Source organism: Lampetra planeri, chromosome 10, assembly GCF_965212315.1.
Source record: "Lampetra planeri chromosome 10, kcLamPlan1.2.h2, whole genome shotgun sequence".
NCBI lineage: Eukaryota > Metazoa > Chordata > Hyperoartia > Petromyzontiformes > Petromyzontidae > Lampetra > Lampetra planeri.
In genome coordinates this window covers 806,882-832,509 of record NC_136116.1, presented here as the reverse complement: position 1 = coordinate 832,509, position 25,628 = coordinate 806,882, and the positions used below count along the sequence as shown (strand labels likewise).

The 25,628-nt window shown below is 52.8% G+C and overlaps 1 pseudogene across 1 annotated transcript in view; it reads left to right on the top strand.

The window, feature by feature from the left end:
• Window positions 1-2,647: 2,647 nt before the first annotated feature.
• The window catches only part of LOC144721120 (kalirin-like), a 92,949-nt pseudogene continuing 69,968 nt past the window's right edge, over window positions 2,648-25,628 (top strand). The window contains exons 1-5 of the transcript XR_013585841.1: window positions 2,648-2,906; window positions 17,776-17,850; window positions 18,624-18,738; window positions 19,314-19,506; window positions 20,279-20,452. The product of XR_013585841.1 is annotated as a kalirin-like (transcript). The remainder of the gene's footprint in view (window positions 2,907-17,775; window positions 17,851-18,623; window positions 18,739-19,313; window positions 19,507-20,278; window positions 20,453-25,628) is intronic.

Sequence of the window (25,628 nt, the reverse complement as noted above, 5' to 3'; positions counted from 1 at the left end):
CTAGCAACGCCCCCCCCCCCCAGCTCCGGTGGCCACGAGGGGGCGGCCGAGGCCCGCGGTCTCCCTGCCGCCCGCCGGCTCGCGAAGGCCGCCGGCTCGCGAGGCCATCCCCCCCCCCCCCCCGGAGAGCGGGGGGGATGGCCTCGTCCAGCAGACATCGCGAGCGCAAGGAATTCGGTCATTTGGGCTGTTGGAGGCTGCTGCTGCCACCGCGGGTCTGTGATGAGTCTGTGGTGAGTCTGTGGTGAGTCTGAGTCTGCGGTGAGTCTGCGATGAGTTTGTGAGTCTGTGGTGAGTCTGCGGTGAGTCTGTGGTGAGTCTGAGTCTGTGGTGAGTCTGTGATGAGTCTGAGTCTGCGATGAGTTTGTGAGTCTGTGGTGAGTCTGCGGTGAGTCTGTGGTGAGTCTGAGTCTGTGGTGAGTCTGTGATGAGTCTGAGTCTGTGGTGAGTCTGCGGTGAGTCTGTGGTGAGTCTGTGGTGAGTCTGAGTCTGTGGTGAGTCTGAGTCTGTGGTGAGTCTGTGGTGAGTCTGCGGTGAGTCTGTGGTGAGTCTGAGTCTGCGGTGAGTCTGTGGTGAGTCTGTGGTGAGTCTGAGTCTGCGGTGAGTCTGTGGTGAGTCTGTGGTGAGTCTGTGGTGAGTCTGTGGTGAGTCTGAGTCTGCGGTGAGTCTGTGGTGAGTCTGCGGTGAGTCTGTGGTGAGTCTGAGTCTGCGGTGAGTCTGTGGTGAGTCTGTGGTGAGTCTGCGGTGAGTCTGTGGTGAGTCTGAGTCTGCGGTGAGCCTGTGGTGAGTCTGAGTCTGCGGTGAGTCTGTGGTGAGTCTGAGTCTGTGGTGAGTCTGTGGTGAGTCTGCGGTGAGTCTGTGGTGAGTCTGTGGTGAGTCTGCGGTGAGTCTGTGGTGAGTCTGTGGTGAGTCTGAGTCTGTGGTGAGTCTGTGGTGAGTCTGCGGCGCTCGGGGACGCTGCTGACATGGTCCCTGCCCCACCGAATGTCCAACCGAGTTCACACTCCTTGTGGTGAATCTACTGCCTGAGGAATTGTTTTTCTCGTACATATATGTAATGGTCTTGCACTAGATCTTTGGACAATTCATCTTGTGAGTGTGGCTTAATGTGTGAGGAAAAACCAGAGAACCCAGAGAAAACTCGTACATAACGGGGTAATATATACAAATTCCGCACTCATTAATAAAAAAATCCATTGTCATGCCATCTCCTTATCTTCTCACAGCCACTCAACCCAAGCCGACAACATCCCAAAGCAGTCTTCCAGCCATACAAACCAAGCTCAACATCTGCTTAGCTTGTGAAATGTTTGAGATTGCCTGAATTCAGGGCAACTTGGTCTTGTCTCATCTCACTTGGTTGATCCTGGACACCCCCCTTGCAAACGAGGTGTTCCATTTCAAGGGCTTATGCAGGTGAAACGTCTTGATACAACAATGTGCCTGGTGCTCACACATGCCACACATCACACTCCGGCCCTGGCTGTCGTGGCCGTGCTTAATCGAGCGTGCTCCCCCCGCTTGTTTGTGGAAGGACACTGCCAGTGCGGTCCTGGGTCTCTGCCAGTGTCTCGCGTGCCCAGGGGTCCCCGTCAGTCGCGTGTTTACTGAGGGCTGCTGCCTGGCGGATCGGAATCTTTATGTGACTGGTGCCGAGCTATCTTTAGTGGTGACGGTGTGGCTCATGCCGAGCCGAGCTACTCCACGGATACTGACTGCTCCATGTGAGCGTCTTGGCTGTGGTGAATGTCTCCATTTGCCCCGTGGCCACCGTCCGCGGTGTAAGGTCTGATTCAATACTGACCATTCATGAAGGTGATCTATATGGGCAACTCCAGGACAGTGCAGCTTTCCATAAGGGCTGATTATTTGGTCATTTTGAATGCCCTCAATTAAGCGAACAATTCGTGCCCCTGTGTCGTGAAGGTCGCCATATACACCACGGCCTGCCGACTGATGGCACCTGTGGTGAGGTGAGGGGGCTGTGACGGTGCAGGTGACGGTCGTGGCCACGGAGCTGTGTGTAGAGGTCACGGGGGTGTATGGACGTGGCGACACGATAGGCCTCATAGTCGCAGCTCTACCCTGGCCACATACATCACTGGGTTCGTTTTACCAGCCGTCACAAGCGTTACCAGCGTATCGCAACTTGCAGTATTTTTGTTATTTGAACATGGGAAAGCTGGTAATCGTGTGAAGGTGGACCATGGTGTTTGGGATGTAGACGTGAGTATTATTGAGTGACCCCATCCCGAGGCGAGGACACGTGAGATCATCCCATCAGGAAGGGCCTCCTCTTACACCACCCTTTTCACAGATCAAATCAGGACATACTGACTACTGTATTGCTCAGTCAGCCCAGGTCTACCCAAGCAGTATACTGCGATACATTTCTACGCAATACGGTAAAAAAAATATTAATTACTGCCAATTCTGCCCGGATTAAACCCCGGACAGGTAGCAACTCTAAAGCCCCCCACCCAAACCCCGCTTCAATCCCGCCACCTTTAGCCCAGAGAGGACTCCCCCAGACCCCCTGCCTGCCTCCGTCTCTTCCCAGCGTGCCCAGGTCGCTCTGCGCGCCGCGCCCGCACTCGTGTAACTACGGCGCAGGCGGTGGGGGGGAGGGGAGGGGAGGGGGGGAGCATGGCGCCCCGCCCGCCCGCACGCCGCCTCCTCCTCCTCGCCTCCCGTTCTCGGCCCTGGCGGGATGGTAACGCGAGGAAGAGGAGGATGGTAACGAGAGGAGGAAGAGGAGGAGAATGGTAACGAGAGGATGATGCTAACGAGAGGAGGAGGATGGTAACGCGGGCTCGCTGAGGCTGCGAGAGACGAGATGAGCGCCGCGGATGGAGGCGAGGAGGGAGGAGGCACTGATGCCGACATCGAGGTCTTCTACAGAGCGGGTGGGCGCTGCGCTTAATGGTGTCTTTGTGGCTGTGTGTGTGTGAGATGTTGTCTTTGTGGCTGTGTGTGGTGGTGTCTTTGTGGCTGTGCGTGATGGTGATGCGGCATGCGGCGTGGTGTGTGTGTGTGATACGGGGTGGTGTTGTGTGTGCCGTGTATGTCACGCTTTGTGTCGGTGCCGTGTGTGGTTGGGTTTGTGTATGTGTGGTTGGGTGTGTGTATGTGTGTGGTGGCGATGTACAGTGTGTGTGATGTTGGGCGTGGTGTGTGTGGTGTTGGGTGTGTGGATCAGTGTGGTCTGTGTGATGCCAAGTGTGTGGGCTGTGTTTGTGTGATTGTAAGTGTGTGGGCTGTGTGTATTTTGCTGGGTGTGTGTATGAGTGATGCGAGGCGTGTGGCAGTGTGATTTGCTCGCGCTGTGTGTGTTATGGATGTGTGATGCTGCGTTGTTCTGGCTATGTGCGATATCGTAATCGTGGTGCTGCTGCTGCTGCTGGGTGTTGTATTTGATGCGGGGGGGGGGGGATTGAAGTCATCTCGGGACTGCGGGGCGCTCGGCTCTCATCCGTTGCTGGGATGAATCCCTGCCGCATGGCGGACACACGGGGGGGCCTCTGCTATGCGGTGTATCTCGCGCATTGCCCCTCGGATTCCCCTCTCCGCGGCCGTGATTGATCTGAATCCTCCACGCCCACTCCCCGTTCCCCAGCTCCAACCTCGGTCTCGCTCTCTGGCTGCGACGCTGCCCCTCTGTGCCGAACGTACAGGCGTGGGGATGATGTGCGTTGGTGGTGTTGGGGGGAGATGCTTGGGGTGTCTTGGTTGTGGGTGGAGGATGGAGGTGGTGTGTTGGAACAGATGGGAGCAGAAGAGGTTGTGTTTGTAGGGGCGTGGAGGTGTGTTCATGTTAATTGAAGTAGGGTTGTGTTTGCTAGAGATTGCAGGAGAGGTGTTTTTGTAGGTTTTATAGAAGCTGTGTTGTGTGTTACATTGGAGCAGGCGGAGATGTGTTAGGAGGAGGTCGGATGCACGTGGACTGGAGGCTGTTACTTCCCGCAGTGAGTGGGCTCACGTGCCGAGGGGATGGTCAGGTACACGCCGGTCTCCACCCTCCTGGATACAGACACGGCATGTCACGCCCGAGCCGAGAGCGTGGAGACACAGGGACAAGGCGTGATCCCTGTAGACACGGGGACAAGGCGTGATCCCCGTGGACACGGGGACAAGGCGTGATCCCCGTAGACATTGGGACAAGGCGTGATCCCTGTAGACACGGGGACAAGGCGTGATCCCTGTAGACACGGGGACAAGGCGTGATCCCTGTAGACACGGGGACAAGGCGTGATCCCTGTAGACACGGGGACAAGGCGTGATCCCTGTAGACACAGGGACAAGGCATGATCCCTGTAGACACGGGGACAAGGCGTGATCCCTGTAGACACGGGGACAAGGCGTGATCCCTGTAGACACGGGGACAAGGCGTGATCCCTGTAGGCACGTGGACAAGGCGTGATCCCTGTAGACACGGGGACAAGGCGTGATCCCTGTAGACACGGGGACAAGGCGTGATCCCTGTAGACACAGGGACAAGGCGTGATCCCTGTAGACACAGGGACAAGGCGTGATCCCTGTAGACACGTGGACAAGGCGTGATCCCTGTAGACACGGGGACAAGGCGTGATCCCCGTAGACACGGGGACAAGGCGTGATCCCCGTGGACACGGGGACAAGGCGTGATCCCTGTAGACACGGGGACAAGGCGTGATCCCTGTAGACACGGGGACAAGGCGTGATCCCTGTAGGCACGTGGACAAGGCGTGATCCCTGTAGACACGGGGACAAGGCGTGATCCCTGTAGACACGGGGACAAGGCGTGATCCCTGTAGACACGGGGACAAGGCGTGATCCCTGTAGACACAGGGACAAGGCGTGATCCCTGTAGACACGTGGACAAGGCGTGATCCCTGTAGACACGGGGACAAGGCGTGATCCCCGTAGACACGGGGACAAGGCGTGATCCCCGTGGACACGGGGACAAGGCGTGATCCCTGTAGACACGGGGACAAGGCGTGATCCCTGTGGACACGTGGACAAGGCGTGATCCCTGTGGACACGTGGACAAGGCGTGATCCCTGTGGACACGTGGACAAGGCGTGATCCCTGTGGACACGGGGACAAGGCGCGATCCCCGTAGACACGGGGACAAAGCGTGATCCCTGTAGACACGTGGACAAGGCGTGATCCCTGTGGACATGGGGACAAGGCGTGATCCCCGTAGACATGGTGACAAAGCGTGATCCCTGTAGACACGTGGACAAGGCGTCATCCCTGTGGACACGGGGACAAGGCGTGATCCCCGTGGACACGGGGACAAGGCGTGATCCCCGTAGACACGGGGACAAGGCTTGATCCCTGTAGACACGGGGACAAGGCGTGATCCCTGTAGACACGGGGACAAGGCGTGATCCCTGTAGACACGTGGACAAGGCGTGATCCCTGTGGACACGGGGACAAGGCGTGATCCCCGTAGACACGGGGACAAAGCGTGATCCCTGTAGACACGTGGACAAGGCGTGATCCCCGTGGACACGGGGACAAGGCGTGATCCCCGTAGACACGGGGACAAGGCGTGATCCCCGTAGACACGGGGACAAGGCGTGATCTTTGTAGACACGGGGACAAGGCGTGATCCCCGTGGACACGGGGACAAGGCGTGATCCCCGTAGACACGGGGACAAGGCGTGATCCCCGTAGACACGGGGACAAGGCGTGATCCCTGTGGACACGGGGACAAGGCGTGATCCCTGTGGACACGGGGACAAGGCGTGATCCCTGTAGACATGGGGACAAGGCGTGATCCCTGTAGACACGGGGACAAGGCGTGATCCCTGTAGACACGTGGATAAGGCGTGATCCCTGTAGACACGTGGATAAGGCGTGATCCCTGTGGACACGGGGACAAGGCGTGATCCCTGTAGACACGGGGACAAGGCGTGATCCCTGTAGACACGTGGACAAGGCGTGATCCCTGTAGACACGGGGACAAGGCGTGATCCCTGTAGACACGGGGACAAGGCGTGATCCCTGTAGACACGGGGACAAGGCGTGATCCCTGTAGACACGGGGGCAAGGCGTGATCCCTGTAGACACGGGGACAAGGCGTGATCCCTGTAGACACGGGGACAAGGCGTGATCCCCGTAGACACGTGAGCACGGTGGCCTTGCTGTGGCCCGCATGGGTCACACGGGGCAGGTCCAGGGAGTGGAGCTCGGCGCTGGTCTAAGGCCGGACACGCAGATGTCCCGGATTCCTGCCCCATGGCGTCACCGCAGTTGCAGCCTCTCTCAACGACGGTGCGGGGAGAGTGCACCGTGTATCTGCGTATCCAGAGAGTGAATGCAGGGCGTCTGTAGTGGGGGTCGTATGAAGGGATTGAGGCTGGGTGTGTGCAGGGGGTGCAGGACCCCTGTGGATATGGTCAAGAGCGTGCAGGGAGTGTGGTTCCATGGGTTTGTCCCCTGGAGTATGTGTGCAGGGAGCGAGTGTGTTTCCGCGCAATGGAAATGTGAAATGCATCTCCGCATCAGCTGGGTATGGCCAAGTCACGCGTGCACCACGTGCACCACGTGCACGGGCGATGATGAGCTGCCACTGCACATGCTGCCACGCTCCCCGGCTGACTGGCCGCGTCTCGCGTCCTGCTCCCGTTCAGTCGCTCCGCCTGTCAAATGGCTTCTGCTGCCCATCCTCTTGCTGTCCGTCTTGGCAGCCCTGTTCGTGTGTTTTAATCACAGGCTAGCTGCTGCGCATGACGTATACCACCCTCCTCCCCCAAGCACGCACGGTGCATGTGTATATGCAATGAGGTGTGAAGCGAGACGGATGAGAGGAGGAGAGAGGGGGGGCAACAGAGATTGCAGAGGCTGCCCGGGCAGCATGGTGATGGTGGGACTGCATTTGTCTTGCGGAGAGGAGAGGGAAGCGACCCGCATCCACACACACACTCACCCTCTCTCTGTGCGTCTGTGTCAGCGCTTCAATGGCAAAATCAACACGGGAACAATGGGACTGACAGTCGGCAACCGCGGGGCCACGTACACGGCGGGCGCCGTGGGCAACATCGCCCTGCGTCACAGCCAGGCGGACTGCCGTCTGTTGTTCGCCATCGTGCCGAGACTTGGGATAATAGTGTAGGAATGGATATTCGTACACAATGAACGGACCTATCTGCCGTTGTGTCTGTGAAGGAATGTGGCCACGCATGGGCAGGGTGCGTCTCTCGTCTCGTGTTCGTTGCACCAGTGGTGAGGGACAGGTGTGTGCCCAAGTCAGCGACAAGAGTGGTGAGGGACAGGTGTGTGCCCAGGTCAGCGACAAGAGTGGTGAGGGTCAGGTGTGTGCCCAGGTCAGCGACGAGAGTGGTGAGGGACAGGTGTGTGCCCAGGTCAGCGACAAGAGTGGTGAGGGACAGGTGTGTGCCCAGGTCAGCGACAAGAGTGGTGAGGGACAGGTGTGTGCTCAGGTCAGCGACAAGAGTGGTGAGGGACAGGTGTGTGCCCAGGTCAGCGACAAGAGTGGTGAGGGTCAGGTGTGTGCCCAGGTCAGCGACAAGAGTGGTGAGGGACAGGTGTGTGCCCAGGTCAGCGACAAGAGTGGTGAGGGACAGGTGTGTGCCCAGGTCAGCGACAAGAGTGGTGAGGGACAGGTGTGTGCCCAGGTCAGCGACAAGAGTGGTGAGGGTCAGGTGTGTGCCCAGGTCAGCGACGAGAGTGCCGAGGGTCAGGTGTGTGCCCAGGTCAGCGACGAGAGTGGTCATGGTCAGGTGTGTGCCCAGGTCAGCGACAAGACTGGTGAGGGTCAGGTGTGTGCCCAGGTCAGCGACAAGAGTGGTGAGGGACAGGTGTGTGCCCAGGTCAGCGACAAGAGTGGTGAGGGTCAGGTGTGTGCCCAGGTCAGCGACAAGAGTGGTGAGGGACAGGTGTGTGCCCAGGTCAGCGACAAGAGTGGTGAGGGACAGGTGTGTGCCCAGGTCAGCGACAAGAGTGGTGAGGGTCAGGTGTGTGCCCAGGTCAGCGACGAGAGTGCCGAGGGTCAGGTGTGTGCCCAGGTCAGCGACGAGAGTGGTCATGGTCAGGTGTGTGCCCAGGTCAGCGACAAGACTGGTGAGGGTCAGGTGTGTGCCCAGGTCAGCGACAAGAGTGGTGAGGGACAGGTGTGTGCCCAGGTCAGCGACAAGAGTGGTGAGGGTCAGGTGTGTGCCCAGGTCAGCGACAAGAGTGGTGAGGGACAGGTGTGTGCCCAGGTCAGCGACAAGAGTGGTGAGGGTCAGGTGTGTGCCCAGGTCAGCGACGAGAGTGGTCAGGGTCAGGTTTGTGCCCAGGTCAGCGACGAGCGTGGTGAGGGTCAGGTGTGTGCCCAGGTCAGCGACGAGAGTGCCGAGGGTCAGGTGTGTGCCCAGGTCAGCGACGAGCGTGGTGCGGGTCAGGTGTGTGCCCAGGTCAGCAACGAGAGTGGTCAGGGTCAGGTGTGTACCCGTGCAGCCGCTGAGTGGCTGGTGCAGCACAGCCGCGATGCATCACAATGGCCAGGCGTAGTCCCAAACTACTGTTCAGTCGGTGATTGGTGAAGGCCCGCTCACTACTCAATGTAATCATTAGCATCATTATGGAGAATAGAGGTAACTAACTAAGCAGACGATGCCTCCATCCCGTATCTGTCCCTCCACGTAAAAATTTTGTTTTTTTTACACATCTCATCGGCGACACTGTTTAATACAAGTACAATTGTGGACTGGTTTCGACATTCAGCGTCTTGTCAGCAGTCAGGCTTGTTTAAACCAATGCTGGTGAACTGCCAGATGTTTGAAGACAATGACCCCCTTTATTCGATGTGGATACTAATTCGACACAAGTGGTGCAGAGTTTTCTTGTCGTCATCCAGCGCTGCTGCTGCTGAGAAGATGCATTCCCAGCATGCCGTGTGGCCGTTGGGATCTGTAAAAGAATATTTAAAGATGTCACTGTCAACGGAGTTGAGGACGGGGAGGAGGTCTGGTGAAGGTGCGTGGTGATGATTGCGTGTCAGAAAGCCCACAGCTGGCTTTGGGATTATAATTATCAGACTGATTGAGAGTGCTCTGCCTGCCTATTGTTTGTGCGCCAGCTTTGCCTTCACAGCACTCAAACAAGCCCATCCGCGTCCCATATTTATTTTAGTGCTGGGATGGGAAACACAAACCTGGCAGTCGCATATACACATTAGGGGAGCCAGACCCAATGTTTACAAACACGCGCCTGGGCAGACCATTATTAATATCTCTATATATATAATTTGTTGAGTGCAGGAAAAAGTTACGCACCTTTTATCTGCCAGCCGTATTTACCTATTTGTGTCCATGTACTTACTGTACCTGCATTCCTGGGCTCAAGGGTTGATTGAGTGGTCTGCACCGTGTGCCAACAGACCCACGTGTGTTTTTGACGGGCGTGGCGCATCGGAAGCGAGGGTTGGTGGACCATGCGTATTTTTTTTCAAAACCCGCTGGGCAGCGAGATGGCCAGAAGATGCCAGTGCATCATTTGCATTTGTGGGCGGAAACCTTTCTCTGTGCGTGCTCTGGATTCCTCCCATACTAAGCAAAACACGATTTAAATTAACATCGTTGGAATAGGGTTCACCTGAAAAGTCTCGATTAATTCAGGCTTTTCCGAATAAATAACCATCTCCAGTCCTTGTTAATCCACTTAGGGATGAAGGCCTCCCCGACTCCCTGCGAGTCTTGGTGGTTGCTTGACATTGTCTCAATTTGCTGGTCAATGCAAGGTAAGGAAGGTGGGAAACATGTAGATGTGGGGGCAGTGATTGGGCTTTGCTGCACGCTTCTCTGCTGCTAACAGTGTAGCCACAGAGCCGGTAATACCCGCGATGCATGGTGGCCACCAATTTCTAGCACTATGAAGGCTCAAATCCTGCTTAGCTTCTGAGATATGACGAGATCGGGCGCATTATGGATAATGTGCTTGTTGTTAAGCACATGGCATTTCTATCGTGTCGTGACTATTGCGGGGTTTCCCAAACGTGAGTCCCCATGATGCACCGCGGTCCGTCTTTCGCCGTCAACTAATCGGCATTCAAATTCAAATGAAGTCGTTACATGCTGCATGCACCCGATGATTGCTAAACACGTCTTGCGCGACACAGAAAACGCCGATTTAAAACGGAACTCCTCGGCGCTCGCTGCTCTCTGTGGGACACGCGTACCGATCATCAGGCATGTGTAGTGTGCAACGACTTAAATTCAGTAAACCTGTGAAGGCAGACCATGGTGGGTCACGGGGGCAGAAGCTGTGGAACCGCTGCCGGGATTCGGCCGCCGTCGAGGGTTGGGTCGTGGCTGCCACCACCGGGGCGCGTGTTGTCCTTTTGCCTACAGGCGTCTCCGCTTGACCCCGGATCGCGTGATTAGCATTCACTGGCTGCGGCGAGGCTGGGCGCCGTCAGTGCCGCGTGCGCGCGTGTTCTGCTCGCCGCCGCTGTGCAAGGGGAATACTGAAGCTTTGTCGTGTGTGCACCGCGTGGTGAGGGACAGTTTGTTTTATTATCTTTATATGGCCTTCTTCTGTAAATCCAACACAGTGCTGCCTGTAAACAGGCACCCTAGTTAAACATTTATGAGCTTGTTCTCTCAAGATAATAGTACCTAAACTAAACCTGCAAAAGTTATGAAAGAATTGGCCCTCTTGACAACAATGTAACTGCAAACTTATCCTCTTGACCTCATCATTGATGCACAGCTCTTGCTTAGAAGGGGAGGCGCTTTATAAAATACCTTTACACGATCTACAAAGTAGCACCATTAAACTCCATAGGGTGTTTACTCGGGCTCCCTTTAATCTCCAGACATACATACATACAAACGACTTGATGTGGGCAATTCGTTTGACCAATAAGGAGTACACAAAGGCCTACTGATGGGGAGGATGCCTTGGTCATAATATGTCTGCATAGCTGCTCCGGCATCACCATGAGCGGCGATGTGAGCTACCCACAATGCCGTCACCAGCAGTGCTGCTTCCCAATCTCCCCTCTTATAAGGTGGTGAGAGGGGCCCAGCTCGGGTTGCGACCTGTCCGGTTTCACGCGAACAGTCCGGGAATTGGCATCTGTGTGTGGGTGGCAGGAAGTGATTTGTACCGAGATCTGGTACCGGTATTGTTCTTGAGCTGCAATACTTTACACTGCATGATCTTGATAGACCCCTAGGTTGACTAAGAAATACGTCTGGTATTAGTCTGTGGTGGAAAAGGTGGCAGCCCTCGGGCCAATAGACGGCACACAGAGGACCGCATTGCCGCCCCTTGTCTGCCTGTCTGCTGAGTGCCCAGGCTATTCTGGGCGCCATAATCCTGGAGCCTGGGCAGCGTCACATGACACTTTTTATTTCAATAAAAATAACCCATAAAGCACGGGGCGGTGACAGCATCGGCGTGTGGGCCCCTCACGGTCCTCGTGCTGCCCTTGGAGGGACTGAACCCGGGCGCGGTGCCCACTTCGGGCTCAGCCAAAGGTTGGCACTTTCCCCTGGAGACAATTAGCCTGCTTCTTCCAATCATGCTAATTAGGGAGTGAATTGGTAAAGAGAGTCTAATTTAATTTACGGGTTAGAATGGAGCATGACAGATGGTGGATTGGTCAAGTCGCGGTGGGTGAGACCTCCATGTGTTCAGGGAGGCATCCTCAGATGTGGGAGCAGTTGGTATGACCACCCAGAGGTTCCTGGAGGCCCAGGGCAGGATGCCACTTGGGGCCCCCTTATTCATTAGCGACAAAAGTGGGCCCCTGTATTGGAGAAAATTGCCCCTTTTTGCCCCACCCTCTAGCTCTGGCAAGAGGTCAAAGGACATGGGGCTCAAAGGGCGCAGGGCTCAGTCACTCGCTCATTGGTGGTCAGTCGAATCCTTATCACCCTTATATTACTACTACCATGGTTACATTTCCCATGAACTTCACTCTTTGATTCTTCCACCCATGTTGAGGACTCGGTCTCCTAGACTTATTATTTCGTCTCTTCCACACTGTGTTCAACCAGTAATGCAGGTCACAACAATGCACTCACTCAACCACCACAATGCAGGTCACAACATTTATCTTTCTGCGTCTTCCCTGGCATTGCTCCACCTTGGAATTCCCTCCCATCGTCTATTTTCCCTCAGCTCTTACAATAACCTTGCTCAGTTCAAGAATTGCATTAACTCTTTATGTATTGCAATTTTGATAGTGCTTGTTTAACACGTAGGCTTTCGCGACCAATATCATCCATAATATAGGTTTTTTGGGTTAGATCGCGTAAATATATAAATGTGTCGTTAAAACCCGCCACCACCCGACACAGCCAACTAGTAAGGGTTGTCACGTAAACAGAACGTGGCCAATTCGTCACTAGTACAGCATACCGGTGTGTAGTGTATTGTGTAGCGTATAGTGTAGTATACTAGTACAACACACCGGTGTGTTGGAGAGCCAAGCCACAACATGTACAATCCGAGTACGACGTTTCGCCAATAATTATAATTAGCTTCATCAGGCGACAGCCAGATTTTCTAACTATTTCGTTCCTTATATAGAGGAACGACACATCTATTTTCGCAATCTTACCTCAGAAACCTCTATTGTGTTTGAGAGTGCTGTTTGTTGCTGGCCATCTGGTGTTTTGGGCCTGTGCCCAACTGTGTGGAAATATAAAAAAATCGACAGCAGTGGTGCATGACTGTTTGTGTAGGCCATGCTGCACACCTTGAGCTCCACTTTTTATTCATCTGCAGTTCACAGCTCATATCAAGAAGCAGAGGCTTTGGTTGAATCACGTGCAGAGGAAAACATTGGCTATCACTTGTGCTGGAAGCATTTGGAAGGCTCACTGCTCTGTTTATGCAAACGTCTGGTACGTATTAATGCATTCCATTGCTGCATGAAATTCGTGCAAAAGATAGTTTATGTTATAACGATGCATATAAATTGTGGCTGCTCTCAGCCATCGTATGACTGTTTCAATTATACAGTGTACTGTTTAATCTTCACACAGAACCCAAACACGGTTTATGGTAAGGCATTTCTTTTTGTTAATCTGGAAAAAAAATCAGCTTGTTTACATGGGCCCTGAGGTTAAACTCCCCTGGCAGGGGTTACAATGATAGCGGTTTTGGTGGCTGTTCTTGACTTTAGTCGCGCAGCGGAAAAGTTTGTGATCGTACCGAGACCGAGACACACGTTTGACCAGAGGTCTGGCCCTCCCTTTTCCTTCCCCCCTCGGAGGCCTTCTGTGGTCTGCGCTGCGGTTATATAGGGCCAGAGGGGAGTGACTTGTGAGTTTTGACTACTTCCCTTCTTAGGCAATTGAAGGGCTGACGGAGGCAGTGAAAGTGGGGGCGCTGAGTGACCGAGGCGGCCCGAACACGCGTCGCGTGGATTAGGGGGCAGGCGTGTTTTGTGAATCGCACTAAGGCCCCCTTAACAAAACAAGACAATACACGCGTCACATGCATACAGTTCAAAAGACGTGTCATTAGCAACACAACTAAGTACAAACATTCCTTTTGTCTGCCCGCTCGGCAAGAGCGGCACTGGGGAAGGAGGGGAGGGAGGGAGGTTGGTTGTGATGTGGGAGCAGGGCTGGTTGTGTGCACAGCGGCAAGTTTTCCGCGCCAGTGTGAAATGCAGCGGCCGCCCTGGAAAATCATTCTGTAGCCAATCGGAATCTTGCCTTCAGGGCAGTGCCCTGACTCTACCCCTAACCTGAACCCAGTCTTTGCCTCTGTCCCCGCGTCACATACATGGTCATGGCGTGCTTATTCGCATACTCGTTATTGCACTCAGTGAGCCACACAACCTATGCTCATTCGTGGCAGTGGCATGTATCACTCCACTTCTCGGCTTTTAATCGGATTGGCCAATAAGCTGAGTCGGGTAAGTGACAGACAAACACACACCTCACCAATTGCGTGGCCAGAACGAGTAGAAAACAGGATACGAGGGTTTTCAGGCAATGCCCCGTCTTTACAGCAGAGAGATGATGTATCTGGAGCAATCGCCATTTCCTCTGCTACGAAGAGAGATTTTCATAAGGCCACTGTCCAAAACGGTATGTATTATATATCACATGTGTTTTCCCTTTTAGGACCACAGCGTTATTGATGAATGTATAGAGTGCTTTGTTATTTGTGCTTGTGCACCACTGCCAATGCAGCAGCATATGCAAATAAATATGTTTTATTTGAATAAGTTCAGCAGCTTATGTGTTTCACAACAAGCCTCTCTTTACTGCCGACTACTGGCATTGTATGCTGTGACTCGTGTGTTGTTTTTACTCAAATTTTCGGAAGTGACCTGACCACCAATGATAGCTTAACGAAGTGGCTTGTCATGTAGACATTTATAGCAGGAAAATACTCTGAACGCGTGTTTCTGGATGTGGAAGGAAAAACCGTAGGATCCGGAGAAAAATCCTCGCGAGCTCAGGGAGAACAAATATGCAGGCATCAGGGTCGGAATCGAACCACAGCCTCCTGTATACCAGGCGAGGTAGTTAACATCTCGCCACCGTGGCGCCCCTACAGTGGTGTACTGATCATAACTGCATGTGATTGGATATCATTTGTCACGTAGATTATTTTGACTCGTCGCATTCTCTGCGTGCGAAACACACTTATTCTACACACTGTAGAACCATGTGTGATCTGGTTTACGGGCAGGTTTCGTCTTTTGGAAGGACGAACACATTTTTATTCACACTCACTCTCCCCATTGTTATTATAAACATATTAGCTAAGCATAGGCCTAAATGGCGACAACGTCCAGTGGGCAGCAACAAACAGCACTTTAAAAGTCGTAATTGATACAGAGTTAACACTTGTCTTAACTTGAGCAAGGTTATTATAGGAGCTTAGGAACAGGCGATGGGAGGGAATTGTGAAGTGCAGCAGTGCGAGGTACAAAGTCGAGAGAGAAGTGTTATGACCTGCAGTGTGGTGTTTGAACACAGCATGGATGAAATAAAACAGTGCCTGGTAAGAACCTTGATTGAAGCAAGTTGCACTTATTCAAGCAGAAGAATGAATGGAAACTCGTTAATGACGTGTCCTCCTCTTGTTTATGATTAAAGGCGGGGGGGGGGGTCCCAGGGAGGGGGGTCCCCGTGATGTCGGGCGTCCGCCTCTGGTTCCGCCGATTGTTAGGGACCTCTGAGGGCCCCACTTCTCTCTCCACCCTCCGGCACCGCTCCCTGGCTGCCCCCCGGGACGGGAAGGCAGCTGCAACAACAACAACAGGGTGCGCTGTTCGGAAACCCAGCGCTGCCCGGTGTCCGATTGGAAGTATTTTTTTAAGTAATGGGCCCCCGTGCGCGGCCCTTGTTAAGGTCACGGAATTACATGTGCGTGCCGATCGAGGGCGATCTGAGGCCAGAGGAGGCTCGTGACCGTGACCTGCTTCCAGATGTAAACCCAGAAGATAATAGGCCCACAGCGGCCGTAGGACAGGGGCGACCTCAATTGGCTGGGCCAGACCAGGCCCCCCATGAGCACAGCTGTGCACAGGGATTGTCTGTGCAGCAAGCAAGCGTCTGTGTGGTTGCGTGCAGCGATCGTTCGTGTGAAACTTTCATACAACTAGACGTGACTCTGCCTATTATGTAGATTGGTGCCTGGGTTTACCTGCGTAGGTTCGTGTCCCTGTCTCGGTGTCTGCGTGTCAATGTGTCAGTGTCCCTGCACCGGTGTCCTTGTCTCCGTGTCTTTGCATTGGACCTGACCACGGGGATATATGCACAGAAATTAACGTAAAAATAGGACGGCTCATACTGTTTCCACCACCACTGCCACCTCCAGATGTGACATGCACCACGCTGGGCAGATGTGCGAAACGCCTAGCTGGCATAAGCCTAGTGTTTGCACGCGTAAAGTTCTGGCTCTGTGTCCTGTGACACTACACTGTGTACTGTATCTGCGCACTGACTGCGAATACCGTGACTCTGATATTATGGTAATGTGAATGTGTGTGTACTGCGAGTGTGCATACGTACATTGTGCTCACTGAATATCGGCCATTTGCATCTCGAAGGAGCTGCGGGTATGCATGACCGTGCCACGTACACACATCCGCCTAATCTTAACCCTTATGCGAGCGAGCAAAGTGCCAACCCTGCACTTAGCGCAGCTCGAGTCGGATCAGGGTTACCTCGGTTATCGCAGAAGCAGATTTTGCAGGGGTCTCGCACTTGCGCCACAGTGTAGAGTCTACGTGTGCGACCGCAGTGCTCTGGACTTCTGGCCTCGGCTGGCACGTGCGGCACGCGCGTGTTTACCCTGGTGATTAATGACGAGCCGTGTTTACCCTGGTAATTAACCCCACAAAGGTAGCGGGGTCAACGGGGACCGCTCCATGGGGAGGCGCCGTGCCAGGCACCTGTCGTGGGGAATGCGTGCATGTGTGTGTAAGCGTGCGGACACTGGAAGCATCGTCTGTGCCCACGGCTTCACGGCCAGCGAGGAATGGGCACCGCTGGGGCCCAGCCCAGAGATGGCCTCCACTCTGAACATACAAGCAGACAGAGATGGGCTGCTGGTGGTGCGCAAGCCACCTTGGCTCACCTCTAGGGCACATTGATTGTTTTTTTAATCTATCAGTGGGCATGGGACAGCGGCACATGTGTGCTGCGAGTACTTGCGTGTCCTCGCCTCCACCGGGCTACCTGGAGTGGCGAATGGTGAGGGCTGCGTGGCCTCGCCAACACTCCCCGTGTGCGTGCGTTCTCGTCACGGTCGGGACACCGGGGAATCTACCTATGATGGGAAAGGGAAATCAAAGAGCAAGGCCGCCTATCGGGCAGTGGGGGCTATCGGCTCTCGGGCTATCGGGATATCGGGGACGCTGGCCTATGTGACTCTCTCGCTCTGTCGTCGCACGGCAGGTGCTGCGGGTTTGAGCGTCATGTCCACCTCATAGCGGAGATGCGATCAAAAACCAACGCGGCCATCGCGGGAGACCAGGAGTTGCTGGCAGGAGACACTTCACCTCGCCCTTCCCATTCCCTTGCTAATGACGGCAACGTAGCACGGCTAGTAAACACCGCATCGTGCGAAGTGCCGGCCGCCCTTGTCAAGCAGTCCTCGGTTCGCATGCATGTGAGAAATTTGAGCCCATTAACATGGAATGTTGGCACTCAACACCGCACATCCAATGTTGACCGGCATTCATGAGTAAAGATGTGCGCAGCAGCCCCAGGGGCCTACAGTTGCCATTTGTGCGTCTGCCACAACCACCCGCGCTCTATTTTGCTCTGCCGACCCCCTTCCGTCGGGCCCGAGCGGAGAGGAGGAGGCGGTGGGCTTGTAATGAGGTCACCTCACTCCTGCACTCCCTCGGAGTTGTGACGGCGCTGGTGGGGGGGCCCGGAGGGGCGAGGGCCCAATGAGCCGCATGCGCTTCCTCTTTCCCAGAGCGCCTGCCCCACTGTTGACGTGCCTCCGAAATTAAATTAAGAAATTGTGGCGCCAATTAATTAGTGGCCAGTTGCTGACATGTGTGGGGTAATTGGCAACATGACTCCTTGCGCCCACGTTTAGCCTGTGTTCGTCTCTTCCCCAGCCCCCCCCCCCCCCCCGTGCACCGCAGGGAATCGAGTGGCCGAGTTTACCACAATGGAGAGAGGGGTTCTGGCCCTCATCACCGAGTCTTTGGTGGCGGGGGCAGTAGGGAGATTCTTGAGCCCTCTGGCCCTCTGGCCCAGCGCCGCCTTCATCGCGGGTGGCGGCTGCGAATGCCGTGACTCTGTGCCAAGAGTGACACTGCTCCTAATGTGTCGGTGCATGCAGGGGCCGTGGCCAACGATGGACCAGCCATGGACAGCGTGTTGCCCCTGCTCAAGGACAAAGTGGCCTATCTCTCTGGTGAGAATATGAGTGCCCTCTGTCCGTTTGAATTTTGTATACAAGCAAGAGTCCCATACACACAGGCCGGCGTGTGTGTATGTATGTATCTGCTTGTGTAATGTGTGTGTGTGTTTGTGAGCGGTTCTCAATCCGCTTGTGAGTTCATAATCTGGCAGGGGGTTGACTCGGCCTATTATCTCTCTGGTGTCGATATGAGTATTCTATTGTGGGCAAGTCACCAGTGGTTGTCCTCTGGATCGACTGGGGAATTTCCACTACTGGCTCAGGGCTGTAAACAAGAGATGAGTGCCACCTCAATGGTCACTTGAGCTGGACGTTAGGTGGATCCGAGATCACCTGGGTCTGCTCTTGGACATCCTGCCAGCGAACCGCTAACAATTCATGTGACCTTAAAGTGCACCAAGCCTGGGACAGGCTGTTGTGATGTCATCTCGAATTGGTGGTGAAATGCTGGCGGTCTGTGTCGTTTTTTGGTTAGCACACCACTCCAAACCCGGCGCTCTGAGTTTTATTTCCACTCAGAACAAGCATCAGTGGCGAATATTTAAACTGGTCCTGTGCCTCCCCTACATTGACTCAGCCTTAAATGAGTACCTGGTGAGATGTGTAAACATCACCATTGGGATGGCATAGGCAACCAGGCGTGGTGCTGGCCACCCACCCCTAAGGGCACCATGCTGGCCTTCATAGTTGCTCATTTACTGCACTTGCCCCAACCGTATGTGAAGGCTATACGGGGTATCTATGTCTCTATGCGTCGTGTGACTCAGGTGGGAGAGATCGGCAAGGAGGCCCCATCATCATGTTCCCAGCGCGTGGCAGCCTGGAGCGGGCCCGGCCTGATGATCTCCGAGAGCTCATCGCTTACCTGGCCAGCGTGCCCAGGTATGCCTTCCAGAACCATTTAAACTTGTAATTCATCGCAGCCGCTGCACGGTATTCACTCGCTCGTGAAGAAAGAGAAGGACTCAAGAGGCACATGGAGGAACCAGAGAGCGGGAAGGCCGCAACCAGGCAGTGAGCTACCGCCAACAATTGACCAAGCTCTGTGGTCCTCTAAATAGGAAGGCCTATCGGCCATTTAATGTGGGAGGAGACGGGAGTACCCGGAGAAAACCCACGCATGCGAAGGTGAAACACTCTATTCCATACAGATGGAACTGGTGAGTCCTCTTATTTGTTGTACCGCCGTCCCCGTGTGGGCCAGGTTATGGCACCGCCTCGATGCCCACGGGGAAGGGAGTTTCACATCTTTTGTGTAATCCATCAACCCTCATTGCCTCCACAGTGCTGGATTACAGGCATGCGTAGCCATCACAGCCTGGCAAAGCAATAGCCGTGCCCTAGTGCTCCATGCCTTAACTCTATCCATCCTCAGGGTAATCCACGCCCTTTGTGTAAGTGTGTTGTTTGTCTGTGTGGGTCGTGCGTCGCTGCGTACGTCTGCTGCGCGTCTCCAGCGAGGAGGCGGGCCGGCGCGGCTTCACGGCCGTTGTGGACATGCGCGGCTCCAAGTGGGAGGGCGTGAAGTTGCTGCTGCGGACGCTGCAGGACGCGCTGCCCGGCCGTGTACATGCAGCGCTCATCATCAAACCCGACAACTTCTGGCAAAAGCAGAAAACCAACTTCGGCTCCTCCAAGTTTGAGTTTGAGGTGAGAGCGTCGAGACGACGGGAGCTGGGAGGAAACGCAGACGGCGGCCATTGTAGTTCAGGCACAAGCCGTGCAGGATAGGCCGGCATGGCCCGCACCGTGGCCCGCTGCTTCAGGGGCCACGTGGCTCGAAGTGACTGACCCCGCACCTGTACCTGCCTCCCCACCCCCGCCCCGTCAATGTCTCTTCCACGGTCACAGGGAAACAAGGCTAATGTATATTTGTACTAGCGTTGAACACGGCCGGCCAGGTGGCTCGGTGGTAGTGCAAATGGCTCATAATTAGAGGCTTGTGAGTGCAAATCCTTGTTGGGGGGGTTCAAATGGTCCTCCTTCCTCATCCGAAATGTCACCTATTATATATTTTTAGTTTTTGGAACCGTGATCTGAACTGATGTGTTGCATTATAATGTTCCACCGCCATCAAATTATCACAGTGAATGAGGCTTAAATGAGAGACACTATCCACCGCTCGTGTCTTCCTCTGTGTTGACCACGCGACATCGTGGCTCGAGTGTGTGGCTCCCTTACTCAGTGTAGCTCCTGTACCCCTGGCTACGTACGGTGCCAAAAAAGTTAAACATAAATACGGTAAAATGAGCCACACAGCCCAGTAAAAAGACGAGGATTTGCACTGACAGAGCAGTTGCTTAAACGCCTTGGCAACTCAGAGGGCCTTACATCATATCTCGTAAATTCCAGTGCCCTGCTATAGTTTAATAGTGGGGACCCAAGGTGGCAGCTGTCCCATTATTGCTTGCACAACATTTAGACGGCGCTGGTGTCGGTGGACGGGCTGGCACGGGTCGTGGACCTGGCACAGCTGACGAGCGAGCTGGACGGCTCGCTGGACTACAGGCACGAGGAGTGGCTGGAGATGCGGGGAGCAGCCGAGCGACTGGCAGGACGAGCGCGCCACCTGCTGTCCCGCCTCGAGGAGCTGCAGGTAACGGCACGTCCCTGCTGCGCTGCGCTGCCCATCTCTCCCCGTGCCAGGCAGCCTGGGTTGTTTCCTGTCATAGAGAAGATCCCCCGTGGGACTCTGTGGCATACACGATGAGCAGACTCCGCTTCCTCCAATCTCTTGCCATTCTGCTGCATTGTTTCTCATCTTCTCTGTATTGCTGTGTCCCCATCTTGGTAACAACTTTCCTCTTCGCCTGTTTCCATCACACTTGCATGTTTATATATTCCAGGGTGGCTCAGCTCTCTGGCCGATTTCCTTCGATAGATTATTTCTATTTTAAGTTCTTTCACTCCTGACTCATGCTTGCCATCGACAGAACAGCAAGCATGTGCGTGTACGACTGTGTCTCCAACGATTAAATTGGATCATCTGTTGTATTATTAGTGATGGATTCACATCCATGGAGGGCAATTGAGAGGCCATTGTACTTAGAACTCTCAGTCTTGATTTGTTTTCTAAAGCCTCGTGTATTATTACTATGTTTTTTTGACTCGGGAAAGCCTGACTGAGTCTCAAGAACACTTTTTCAGGATGGTTCTGCCAAGTTTTTGCAGGAGGGAGCCTTGACTGTTCATGGATTTGTATAGAGTAATTGTAGATTATTTTTCAAATTTAGACCATGACTCCAACAGACAATGGCGTACTCTTTGCGAATTACATCACAGGCTCTTTAACATCCATCACGAAATAAGATGGTGCGTAGTATTTTTACACGCTTTTATTTAACCCACTCCGTCTTTTGTATCCTCAAAAAAAATCTTGTAACTAAATTTTTACCCACTTCCCAATGTGCTATCGACTGAAAACTTGAAATACCTACGTCATACTGATGACAAGACTATATTCTATCATAAAAAATTTCAAAACATATTTTTTATCATTTTACATGCTTTTATTTAACTCACTCTGTCGTCGTATCCTGAAATATTGTTACTCAGTTTTAACCGTCTTCCCAATGTCGTATCGACTGCAAACTTGGTATAGGTATGTCATACTGATGACAATACTATATTCTATCATTAAAAACAAAATTAAACAACCTTTTTTTAACGGCTCTAATTGTCCACGCTCAACTCACGTTGCCTGTAAATCACCACGGTCCCCCTTACGTTACTGCAAGCCTCGGGGAGCCACGCCGATGGGCGGGAGTTGTGGAAGGAGGGGAGGGGCGATGGGGGAAGGGGGCAGTGGGAAGGGCAGCTCAGACAGTACATTTCATTAAAGCGTATTTTTTTAAAAGTATTTTTAAATATTTTATTATGGATAATACACCTGGAGTTATGGTTGGTTGAATCCTTGTGTAAGGGTATTGATGTAAAAAAATCTGGTCTCAAGTTCCTCTGTCTTTTGTCAATGCTGTCCATTCCACTGAGATCTCATTCTTTCCATTTGCCATCCACATTGCTATCTCGGGGAGTGTTCCGCTCACGTGGTTGATGAATTCTGTCATCATGTAGCTCGAGTTTAGTTTAAAATCTTTTAATCTCACTAACCTCCTGTGTTAGATCCTATGTGTTGATTCACATAGATCCTATGTGTTGATTAGGCAATGCTACATTCTCAGTGTTCCATTCCCAGTGCGAAGTACAAATTGCTATTACACAGGTTCAGAAACACTGTGGTCATTAATAAATTATATAGAATTAAAGATTAAAAGTGCACAAAGAAGCATGGAGAGAGATGCATGCTTGGATTAAACATTGTGAGACAGAGAGGGGAGCAAATGGATTAGTTATCATACACAGATTAATGACGTCATCAAAACTATCAAGAAAAATGAAGTGGGCTTGGGCAGGACACGTCGTTGGAAGGAATGATGAATGATGGTCAACAATAATAACGGAGTGGCAGCCAAGGAATGGAACGCGTTTGAGAGGACGCACACCAAGGAGATGGAGCGATGAGTTAAGTTCCATATTCAGGTCCTGGGTGGATTGTTGCATTTCAGGATCATGAGTGGTGGTGGTGGCTTTGGGTGAGGCCTTGATCCAGCAATGCATTGATCATGGCTGAAGATGATGATGACATCCGGAACACATCTTGCAGACGCTGCCGTGCGGCATTCCATCCCAGTGCGTCACGACAAGATTAGCGGTCAAAGAATCACTGTGGGATTAGCGGTCAAGGGCAGGCGAGTGCAGCTGCAGAGCACGGTGGGCAGCGTTGAGACTGAGTCAGGGGAGGGCTGAATTCTCTCCCTAAGTCTGACGCTGATACCGGGGCAGGCTCACATTCTGCTTGTTCCTCTACTTGGCCCATTTTACACAAGAGGAGAGCTCCGTAACCGAGACCGGCGGACGCAACGCGGGACAATGCGGGACCCTGGCTATTTAGCCGTACACGACAGGCGCAAAACACATACGTAGGCGTTTCTTCCACACGGCATTGCTTTAATACTCACTAACCCCGGACCGGTTTTAAACATGTGTCGTGACATCGTTGCATGTCACGACATGAAGCCAGCCTGGAAGAGGCACGGCGCGCGATGCATCGACATCGCAGACAACACTGAAGGTAGATGCAGTACCAGCCCTAGCGGGGCTCGGGGAGCACTGACTGACAGCAATAGATGGCACCACGCACTGCGTGCAGTGCCAGCCCCTACAGGATAGGGTGCGTGGGTGCCAGCCTCGGAACGAGGTTTCAGGGGGCCGTGGCACTCGGGTTGACCCCGGAGGACACGTGACCGGAGGTGTCTACCTGGGGACCCCCAAAGGGGGGTACTGGGGTGACCACGTGTTGAGTTGGAGATCTTCCTCAAGGATTCCAGAAGGTGGCCGTGGCTAGGGGCGGAGCGAGCCCCACCACACAGGATATAAGCCGGGCCCCCAGTGGGACCGGCTGCTGTTGTCATCCTGAAGAAACCTTCGTGCTGCGTTCCTCATTCTGCAAGAGTCTCCAACATGTCGACCCGGACCCGAGCTGGGTCCGGTCCATGGTAGTTACTGTGTAATTAGTGTAGATAGCCTAGTGGTCCACCATCATAGCATGTTACCTCTTCTTGGTTTATTCGGTAAAGTCACGTAGAAGGGAAGTAATAAAATAATAAAAATAAAACATAAAATGAAACAATACTCACGACGTTTCGGCCACAACGCAAGCAGCCGTCCTCAGGTGAAGAATGAGACACTTCAAGCTAGGAACTTACATATAAGCTGGGTTGGGGGTGGTAGAAGAGCGCCTTAACAAAAAGAATGTGCATATCAAGATGAGTTTAGCATATACATGGGAAATGCGCAGGGGGCGGGGGGGCTTCAAAGTCATACCATGCCCACACACTATGCAGGATCAAGAGCACCAAGGGGGGTGCAGGGATTAGCATTAACAAAGGAAAGGAATGCCAATGATATGTAGCTGCAGTAAGGTATAAACTACATACAAAGACTAAAATATAAACTGCATAGCACCATCAGTATACTTACTATACTCTACAATAAGCTGAGTTACTAACGGCAAGTAATACATTACAATACTACGTCGTAAAAGTTATATAATATGCTTCCATCTAAACTTTATTCTCTTACATCAACCGAGCATATACCGTACAATATACTGCCATAGATAAACCCAACATTAAATTATATACTGTATTGCAATAAACCACATTTCAACATAACACTATGTAGTATTCTACCTACCCTAATGTGTATTAAAATGGTTTATTACGTCCTTCCAATGATTGCTAAGCCAGAATCCATCTTCTCGATTAAAATTGTCTCTGTGTTTGTATATGTGGATCGCCTCATGAACGAATCTCTCATGATAGCCAGGTGGCTTGCAGAGAACCTCTGTCTTGGAGAAGTCAATGTCATGTGAGCCCACTGAGTTGTAACAGTGATCTGCCACGGCTGAGGTGTTTGTCCTACCGTGTTTCAGGTTAGCTTTATGTTCACGGATGCGGTCCGAGACATGTCGTTTGGTTTGTCCAATGTAACTGCTACCACAGAGGCAACTTAGTTTGTAGACACCAGGGTGCTGTATGTCTGGAACCACATCTTTTACAGACGGTACCAGATCACGGATTTTATGTACTGTGTTGAATCGGACCTGGATCTTGTGTTTAATCAGGATTTTGGAGATCTTTTTTGTGACCCCAGCAATGTAAGGTAAGGTGATGGTCTTGAAAGGCTCCTCAACAGGATCCTTCTTGATGGTTGGAGAGATGGCTTTGCGGATTGTGTAGTCGGAGTAACCATTAGCCTTAAGAGCTTGGCGTATGTGTTTGAGTTCACTGGAAATGTGTTCATGGTCGGATATGCATTGGGCTCTATGATATAGAGTCTTGATGAGGGAATTCTTCTGGGATGGATGGTGGTGGGAATCCGGTTTTAGATAAGCGTCCGTATGGGTGAATTTCCTGTAGACAGAGTGGCTCATTGAACCATCAGGTCTCCTTTTGATTAGGACATCCAAAAAGGGTAGCTTGCCATCTTTTTCGACTTCCATGGTGAATCTGATGGCTGGGTGTATGGAATTGATGTGGTCAAGAAATTGGTCTAGAGCAGGCCGGCCATGTGGCCAGATGACAAAAGTGTCGTCTACGTACCTCTTCCATAAGGTCGGGCGTAGAGTGGCAGTCTGGATGGCGTCCGTCTCAAATTTCTCCATGAAGATGTTAGCTACAACCGGAGATAGGGGGGAGCCCATTGGGGTGCCTTCAATTTGCTTGTAGAAAGTTTTATTCCAGGTGAAGTATGTATTGGTTAAGCAGTGTCTCACCAGGGGGGGTACCCCAGCATTCAGTCCCTGATGAACCAAGTCTTCAATGATTGCGATGGTGTCAGGTACAGGAACCTTGGTGAATAAGGAAACCACATCAAAACTGACAAGCAGGTCGTCTGGGGACAGGGCAATCCCCTTGATTGTCGATACCAGGTCAGTAGAGTTTAGTACCGCAGAGGTGGTTTTTCCAGTGAAAGGCCGTAGGATTTCAGACAAAAAACGAGCCAATTTATAGGTGGGGGAGTTGATAGTAGAGACAATGGGACGAAGAGGTGTATCTTCTTTATGTATCTTTGGTAAGCCGTATAATCTTGGTGGCCTGGCTGCAGAAGGTTTCAACGAGAACTGTTTGGTCTGATCAAATAAAGCGGTTGAATCAGAAATGATATTGTTGGTTTTAGTGACAAGGCTGTTGGTGGGGTCTCTTTTTATT